The 9261-nt window shown below is 42.3% G+C and overlaps 1 long non-coding RNA gene across 1 annotated transcript; it reads right to left on the reverse strand.

The window, feature by feature from the left end:
- Positions 1-7463: 7463 nt before the first annotated feature.
- Positions 7464-7906, reverse strand: LOC117612635. The gene is made up of 3 exons (XR_004583482.1): positions 7876-7906; positions 7605-7793; positions 7464-7485 (listed from the first exon to the last, which is right to left on the reverse strand). It is a non-coding gene; the product is annotated as an uncharacterized LOC117612635 (long non-coding RNA).
- Between the last annotated feature and the right edge of the window lie 1355 nt (positions 7907-9261).

Consider the following 9261-nt stretch of genomic DNA (forward strand, 5'->3'; position numbering starts at 1 on the left):
CAGCTTATAACGTCATCATCGGTAGGCTCGCCCTCACCCAAACGAAGGCCATATTATCCTTGCATGTGCTGTTGCTCAAATTCCCAATGCACTCTGGTGTCGGCCAAGTACGACGGACTAATTGAGCACACGAATATGCTATGTGTTGTCCATAGGAGAATCGGCAACCCTGGTCTCTGGACGAAAAACACCCAAATTACTAGCTGTTTCCAGCTCGACCTGACTGCAAGGGAGGGTCCTAGCATCCTGACGACCCCTGTTCTAAGGGCCAATTCGGAAGTTTTTGCCTGGTCCTACGATGACATGCCTGGCATCTCCCGAATGTCATCTGCCACAAACTCAGCATCTCCCCTTCTTCCAAACCAATCGGACATGAGAGACGGTCCTATGATGCCGAACGGTACGAAGCATTGAAACTCGAAGTAGACAAGCTTCGAGCAATCGGTTTCATCCGTGAGGTAACCTACCCTGTCTGGCTTGCTAATTCGGTTTTGGTAAAGAAGTCTAGTGGAGCCTGGCGAATGTGCCAGGATTATACAAATCTGAACAAAGCATGCCCAAAGGATAGCTTCCTGCTGCCAAGAATCGACCAATTGGTGGACGCCACGGCCGGCCCTAAGCTCCTCAGCTTCATGGACGCCTATTCCGGCTACAACCAGATCTTCATGCATCCTACAGATCGTGAACATACGGCATTCATTACCAACAGAGGGCTCTATGGCTACAATGTCATGCCGTTCGGCCTAAAGAATGCTGGGGCAACATATCAACGATTGGTCACCAAAATATTTGCCGAACTCATTGGCACTTCAATGAAAGTTTATGTAAACGACATGTTGGTCAAGATCAAAACCGCAAACGATCACTTTCGGAACCTCTCCCTCATGTTCGACACCCTAAAAAAGTACAACATGGGCCTTCGGCGTCTTTTCCAGCAAATTCCTGGGCTTCATGATCAGCCAACCGGGCATCGAAGCTAACCCCGAGAAGATCTGGGCATTAATCGATATGCAGGTACCGAGGACCAAGAAGGATATTCAGAGCCTCACAAGCCGAGTCGCCGCCTTGGCTCGCTTCATATCCAAAGCCACCGACCGATGCACCCCATTCTTCAAAGCTCTCAAAAGGAGTAAACGGCAAGTCGTTTGGACTTCCAAATGCGACCGAGCGTTCGAAGATCTTAAGGCTTATATGAGTAGAGCCCCTTTACCCAATAGTATCCCCTACAAATGACGACAATAGGCAAGTCCATCTAAAAACAAAATAATACCACCAAATCAGTCATATACAGTCCCGACCTAAATTACCATGGCGAATATAACGTCAGGTGGGATGAATACACCTACAAATACTTTCATCGTCCATTTTTGTAATTTGCCAATTCATTGTCAAATTACCGTACTCATATATTTGGGACAATTTGTAGTTTTGGTACAGGACGGAAATTGGGGAAAGAGGACAAAAGGAATAAATTGCAAATTGAACAAGGGTCCCATACAACAACCACCAACCAATGGTAAAGAATAGTTATATACAGCTGTTATTATGCACAACCCAAGTCAAATGTGTTGCCCAACAACTCCCGCCAATAACTCCCGCCTAAAATTGGACCCAACAACTGCCGCCAATAACTCCCGCCTCTTCATCACAGTCATTTAGTCCTGGTCATTAATACCTCCCACTATTTAATTGTAACCCAGCTGCATCCACCCAACATTTCCATCACACTTACTCCGTCAACCCCCCCCTGCCTGCGCAGCTATTTCACCTACATCACAATGAATGGCAGTTTGGTCAAACTAATGGCCACACCAACCCACAGCAAATACCCAACACCCATGGACCCCAACCCCACACCAAACCCAACCCTTGCCATTACTGAAGGAGGGGACACTGAAACACCTGCCAAAGCAGCAACAGTAGACACTGAAGACTGGGTCCATGGACTGCAGCAATGTCGAGCCAATACCATGTTCTTGAAAAATCTCCATGCAGACATAGTTAGCAAAATTAAAGAGGGCCAAGCTAGGTGGGGTGTCATAAAAAAGCGCACAATTCGGACGCGTTATCAAGCCCGGATGCATCTCCTACATATGAAGGCTGTCAGAGCTAGAATTGAAAATGCCCCTGCTAGTGCAGTTATTGCATTCAAAGAATCAGACGAAATGGCTCAGCTGAAGCAACAGCAACTGGAATCCGGCTTCGAACTATTTAGGAAGTTTGCACAAATTGTGGATGCAGAAGGAAAGTGGGACATCACTGTGGGAGGGGTCATGAACTTAATGGGTCGCGGTCACCGCATTTGACGGGTATGCAACTCGAAATTGGGCCACAGCGAGAGGGTTTGCCTTGTAATATTACCATGGCTACTATTGGGGACAAACCCAGTACAGTGGAATTTTTGACGTGCCCTCTTTTTGTAATATATACGTATGAGGTGCCCTTTTTTTTTTGTTTCGGATGTTTTCTGTTGGGGAAAGGGGGCCTCGTTGGTACATATGTTTAATGTAAGCTGCAGGTGCCGTCTTTGTTAAGATTGTATTCTGTAAGTTTGAGGTCACCTCTTTGTACATTTTGTCTTCTGTAAGTTTCACCTGGCTTTTGTATGCTGCCAGGTTGAGGTGGCCTTCGGTTTATATGTACGTTTCAGGTGCCTTTCTTTTGTGTTTAATGCAGGAACTTTGATAACTGCAGTTCATGTAGTTTGGCTGCATTCATTTCATATTCGATATAACGTAATTACCTTCCATATCGTCCATATTTGTAGACTTGTTCCTTAACATTGCAAAACCAATACGTAAGACAGTATAAAAAATGTTATAATAGCTGTACCAATGTCAAATAATGCTGAGGTTACATTGGAATGCCAATATAACACCAATATCGGGCATTATAAAACCAATACAAATCAATAGCGATACAATAAAGTTACAATATGATACCAATATAGTACCACTGTCCTACCAATACGTCATTCATAAACCAATATAAATACAACTAAGAATGGCATGTACTGTATCTGCAAGTGTATACCATGCCGTATCTGTCATAAACTAAGGCTATGAATAACATTGGGCCCAATCTATACTTACTGTTGGCAATGGTAAATATTGGGAAAATTTTTTGTTTCCTTTTTAAAAACACCCCATTCACTCCAGGTTTCATGTTTGTGCACTCACACCATGTTACTGAAACATTGTGCACATGCAAGTGTAACCCTTTGAATTTGGGATGAACCTCTTCAGCACCCTAAATATCGCACAACGTGAACAACAATTCATACCCTCCAAAACAAGAAGATGAGTAGGAGGAGCCTCCGTACCGGTGAGGGTGAGTCAGTGACGTCTCGGTTGCCCGGTCAAGACGCGACTTCAAGATCTCGCTGGGAAATGGAAGCTGCGAGTTCAGTGTGTTCACGGCTGTGCTACTGTGGGAACGTTGTCAAAACGCATACATCGTGGGCGGTTTCTCATCCTGGAAGGAGGTTTCAAGTATGTGCAAGGGTAAGTTTATTTATGTGTAAGTTTTAGCTGACATTTGGGAATTGTCTGTATTCCAAATCTGATGCTGGCTGTCTTTGTTTGAAAACATTGATTCCGTTTCTGCAGAGGAATGGATGTACATTTTGGGAATGGGCTGACCCAGAGATGTGTGACAGATCGAAGCACATCATTCCAGGCTTGCTTAGGAAAATAAACCGCTTGGAAGAAGAACAACACGCTGGAAAAGGAAAGATGAAAAACCCATGGTTTTGGGTCTCTGTTTTCTTGGTTGGAATGGTCATTTATTTGTTGTTTTCCAAATGTAATAGGACTCCTGGTCATCTACAGTTGGCAGGTTAAAGTTGGTTAGGTTATGGATGTAATGGAACAGGTTTTATTTATTCTAAATCAGTGATGGCAGAGATGGTCGTTTTCTATTGGTTTCATCTTGGTTTGAAAAGGCAAACACAAAAGGCATAGCCAATAACCCCAGGCTCAGGTATTTTGGTATCAACTCTTATGCAGCCTCAATCGTCAGACCAATTATTCCACGTAAACATGAGAAATAACTAAATATTTGACGGTGAGGGACCTCCCAAAACTACAACTCAATGACGTCAAACAATAGAATATTTGAGCTTGTAATTGGCCCAGCCGAGCGTTAATGATAATGTTTGTGCTAACCAACCCCGACATTTCCGTCCGGATCGGATTTAAAAAATGCATATACAAAACAAAGTATTCAACCTAACTAAACTAAACTAAACAGTCGACAATGCACTGTCGTCTCATGTTTACAGGTCCATGACATAGCCACCCAATATATACTTTCAACTGTCACGAAAATGAACACCCTAATATATTGCCAAATGAGAGTCGAATATTTCGCTATAGTGGCGATAAAATAATGGGAAAAGCTACAATGTGGGTGGCCCAAAAAAAGTTGCATTTCGCTGCAACTTGTGCCAAATTATGGATTTACAGGAATTTCTTAAGCACAGAATGTCAACAATTAGTTCTAACAAAGGAAAGTGAATACAGCCCTTCTACCATGGAAGACAAGTACAGTTGAATTCCGTTACATAAATAACACCCTGCAACCTACTACAAAATCACCCCACTTTATCGCGTGGTGAGCAAAATGTCAAAAATTGTGCCATGTTACGCAAAAACTGCTTAGGCAGTTTCAAGATTCACAAAACGACAAAACATCCTGCAACTTCTTTCACATACATGTACAGAATCTGAGATGTCAATATGGGTATGAAGCTGGAAGGACCACCTGCAGAAGGAGGACATATGTGCCACTTCAGCATTCATATAAAGGGAAAATGAGATGTCATAAGACATGTTCAATTTGAAGAAGTAATTGTTTGAACCTTTCATAAAGAACATGAAACAAGTTTTGGATTACACACAGTCGGAGTTTAGAACATATGACATACGTAAATCAGATGCCAGTTGTGAAACATTGACATTACCATCTATAGTGTTCAAATCCCCAATACCCTAAACTTTGAAGAACAAAAGTAGCCATTTTTAGTAATCACAGTTGGACAAGTTCCCAACATAATGTAAGTTCTCTTAAATGAAAACTGACATCACAGGTGAATACGTACGACGTAACTACAATGAAGTAAATAACAATGCAATTCCAAAGGCAGTAGTTAACAATAAAGCAGCAATGAGGTCAGATTAGGACTTTTACCTCATACATAGGCCCCCCCCCTGAAAGCCTCGATTGCAAGCTTCAATCGGTAGTAGCCAAACTTGGATGGGTCAATGGTATGTAAAGGAATGCCGGCACTAAGGTACTCAATATATTTGACTGTCATAATGCCACATGAAGTACTGTCCACCCGAGCAGTGGACAAGTTAGAAGTGCACCTATTGATAACATCCGAGTATAGTGATTTAAAAGAACACAGCTTACCCATCACTTTGTTGAGGAACATCGGAAATTCTGCAAATTGTGAATGGGTTAAAGTTTGACATGTCAGTTCCCTTTCTCTTCACCGCTTCAACCTCCGATTTCTCATAAAACCTCATTTCATGCAGCACCTTTGCAAGCGTATGGGTAATAGGCTCCATGAATCGGACAAGCATACTGTTGGAGGTAAAATCGGAATACGAGTCATAGACAGTGACAGTATGTCGCACAAAGTCGACTTCTACTGCTACCCAATGGGACTGTCGAACATTATACGGGAGATAGACCTTGCGCACTTTCGTCCATGCTTGCGCATACCCATGTTGCCATGACCCATTGACAAAGTGGTGTACATTTTTGAGGTAGTTAGGCGGAGGGTCAACGGTCCTTGCAGCATATTGTTTCCTCGTGACTCGTTTCCCACTTGGCATTGCAAACGGCTGTAAAAATTGCTGCAACCAAGTGTGAAAGACACGTTACATAAACCCAAACCAAAGCACCAAAAGGAGACACCTACATGACTCCTACCAATGCAAGAACTGCAGTGACACATAATATGGATACAAAAATACCTGCAGACAAAGCTCGGCGGTTGTCCACTCCCTTCCAAATAGTTGCGGATGAGAGAGTTGTCTTTTGCGTATTAGAAACATGGCCATGTCAAGGTGCTGCTATTTCAGAACACAACAACCGCGTCAATATCACAACAAATGACACATAGTCAATGTCATCAAATAAGAGATTGATCGAAATAAAGCCGGGTTCAAATTGTTACCCTCGAGCTCATCCATGCAGTTTCATCTAACGGTTTGTAAAAAAAATCTGCCCCAACTTCAAATGGTTCGAGCTCCAGCTCCGCACTACAAAAACAACACTTGCAAAGGTAAATTAAAATATAATACACAAGTGGAACACCTTGTATAATATGACAATGACACACACATGTATAGTATAGCTGTGTATAAATTGTTTGCATACATCAAAAAACAAGTATATTGGTTTTGCCAAGATACAAATCCTAACCTGATGTCAGTTTTCCAAGCCCTGCAAAGTTGTATGATAGCCTTCACATCGTCCATGGCCACGGGTTTTGTTGGATCAAAACAGGGCTGAGGTGTCTGTGCATGCAAATCAGTAACCTTCCTCTTTTTCCTGGAGGGATCGGTGAATGGACTCAACAATGGTGTCGCAGCCCGCTTAAGTCTGCACCCTTTGCCTTCACCATCTGGTTTCCGAACCGTGGCAGTAGCCTCGTTGTCCCCTTCATCACCAACCAGACTTATGTTACATTTCATGGGAGGCCTGACCTTGCATCCCACCCCCTCAATTTCTGTCTTCTTCCAATCCTGTAACAAATGTAACATTGTTTTACAAATAACTCTATACCCATTCCCATCTTCCAGAGTAGGAAGGAGGGCATCTTCAACACTAGGAAGCTTCACATCTTCAGAGGTAGGAACCTTGTGAGGTTGTTGGTCCACTTGCCTCTCACTAACTGAAGTTTCAATTTCAGTGTCTATGACTTCCATGGCTGGGAAGGGTTCCACTCCATCAGCAGGGACTTCTGGTTCCCTTAGAGCCCCTTCTTGATCTGAGGCTGGAAAGTGTTCCACTCCATCACCACAGACTGGTGCTTCCATTTCACCCCGTTCTGTATGCATGCCTGGGAAGGGTTCTACTCCATCAGCTGGAACTTGAGTGTCCATTTTAGGTGCTGCTGTAGTCGGACTAGTAGGTTCATTTACGGGTGACAAATCATTCTGCCCTCCTTCATTCATCTGAGTAGTACAGACTTCCTCATGGCCTTCTCCACCATAATTTTTTTTTTAACTCCTCCATCTCCAACTTCAAATAATGTTCGACTTCAGCAATTTTTAGGTTCAAATCCCGAATAGCCTTTTTATTTCTGTCACACTCGTTCTCATGCTTCAAACAGTTCTTCTGTACAATAGCTTCCAAGTCACGAACTCTGTTCCTAAGCCCCCGATTTGAACTACGTAGCTTAGCCAACTGATCCTTAGTGCTGCGTAATTGATGCTTCAAACTGGGAGCGTCATTAACAGACCCTTTGGCCTGCATACAGTTATAATGCAACAGTTAGAAAGCTTACAAAAAACCAGGAAACTATTTCCACTTCATTCCTATCGTATTCGCTATATTTTCACAACATTGGAAAAAAAGGTCATGCTCACCTTAGAAGAGGAGGGAAGGGTGGCTGTTTCCTCAACATCCGCGTCTTTTTCTTCACTAGAAGTGCCGGTTTTTTCTTCGGCCTCATCCCCAAATAATTCAACCATTGGTTCTTCGTTGTCATCATCACCCCAACTCCAGTAAGGTTGTTGCTTCTCAATATCTGTTGGCCGGAGAAGTTGCACATCAACCTCCAATTGAAACACATAAAAAAAATCAGTGAACTTTGTACTTTTTCCTAATCATAACATCACTAATACAAACAGATCTAACCTCAAAGTTTTCAAAAACCTGACTCATAACCTCCCAAAAACGGGCCACCGTGTTGCTCCTCCAATGTAATATTCGAGGGATGTGCCTATTGTCTTCATGGACCGTGAAATGCAATGCTTCCAATGCTGGGAACACTTCAAAAGCCCAAATCTGTTCACAACAATGAAACTCAATATCTGTAAATGTATTTACATCAAATAGTTAATTGCTGGATATGTGTTCACCTGAAGAGCGAAGCCAAACCCCCTTATGATGTACTCTCTTGGTCTACCACTTCGCATTCTTGTCTGCGCTCTCTTTCCCCTTTGTTTGGGCATTTTTCTTTTTTGGGGCACTTTGACTCGTTGGTATTCAGCACAAACTGCCCTCAACAGTGAAGCATTTGTCATTGCATATGACACTGCGCCCCATGGATACTTGTCAAACTCCTCTAGGTCTTCAACCAACTTCAAATAGCGCATGTCAATAAGCACATGCTTTTCAGTACCCAATAGAACAAAATTGGCAAAATAGACCATTCCAAGCTTTAACGCATCCTCATCATCTGTGCCCTCGATGAAGGCGGTGTGTAGGTCCAAAAGGGTGGCAGGTTTATTGGTGCTGAAGTATTTTCGCTTCAACGAGCAATTTTCATTTGTCGCCTTCGGAATGAAAGGGAGCTTTCCGAACCTTAGCCCCATGATGAGGCAAAATTGTTGGGCTGTGAATTGTATCAGTATTCACAGTTATGGACTCTGTGTGCAAACTAGACACGTCAAAATGTTACTGCAACTGCAACTGCTAAACCTAGATGGATGAACATGCAATTTCTAAACAGATACTGAAGCCCCATAAAATACCATTTTCAGACATATATCACAAGCTGCAAGCAAGGAATAACAACACAATGTAGCAGGTTTTATACCACAGGGAACAGAAAATTTCCACGCCAACTAACTTTAGTATTTCAAAATCACATAATTAACCATTAACACTGGAAGGGTGCAAAATATGCTACTACGTGCTGAAACACCAATGATACCAACAAATTTACTTGTGCATTATGACTGAACACCTAATTCAGGGCCTACTGTGTAAGACAAATTATTGTCTTAACCACGAAATTTTGGTCTTCTAATCATGTAGGGATTCTAGAGTTTTGCATGTTTAGAGATATACTCAAACTAATCAGATTATCCTTGTATAAAAGCTATCCTAATTGAAATACAAGAGACAATTAAACTAATTACATTTATCCTCCTAATCATGTAGGGTTCACCTACTTCATAACTTTCACAGACGATTTTTCAAGATTTGGACATGTTTATCTCATAAAAGAAAAATCAAGTGCTTTAGATATGTTCAAAATATACAAAGCTGAAGTAGAAAATCAATTGAACCTCAAAA

The sequence above is a fragment of the Prunus dulcis genome, unplaced genomic scaffold, assembly GCF_902201215.1.
Source record: "Prunus dulcis unplaced genomic scaffold, ALMONDv2, whole genome shotgun sequence".
NCBI lineage: Eukaryota > Viridiplantae > Streptophyta > Magnoliopsida > Rosales > Rosaceae > Prunus > Prunus dulcis.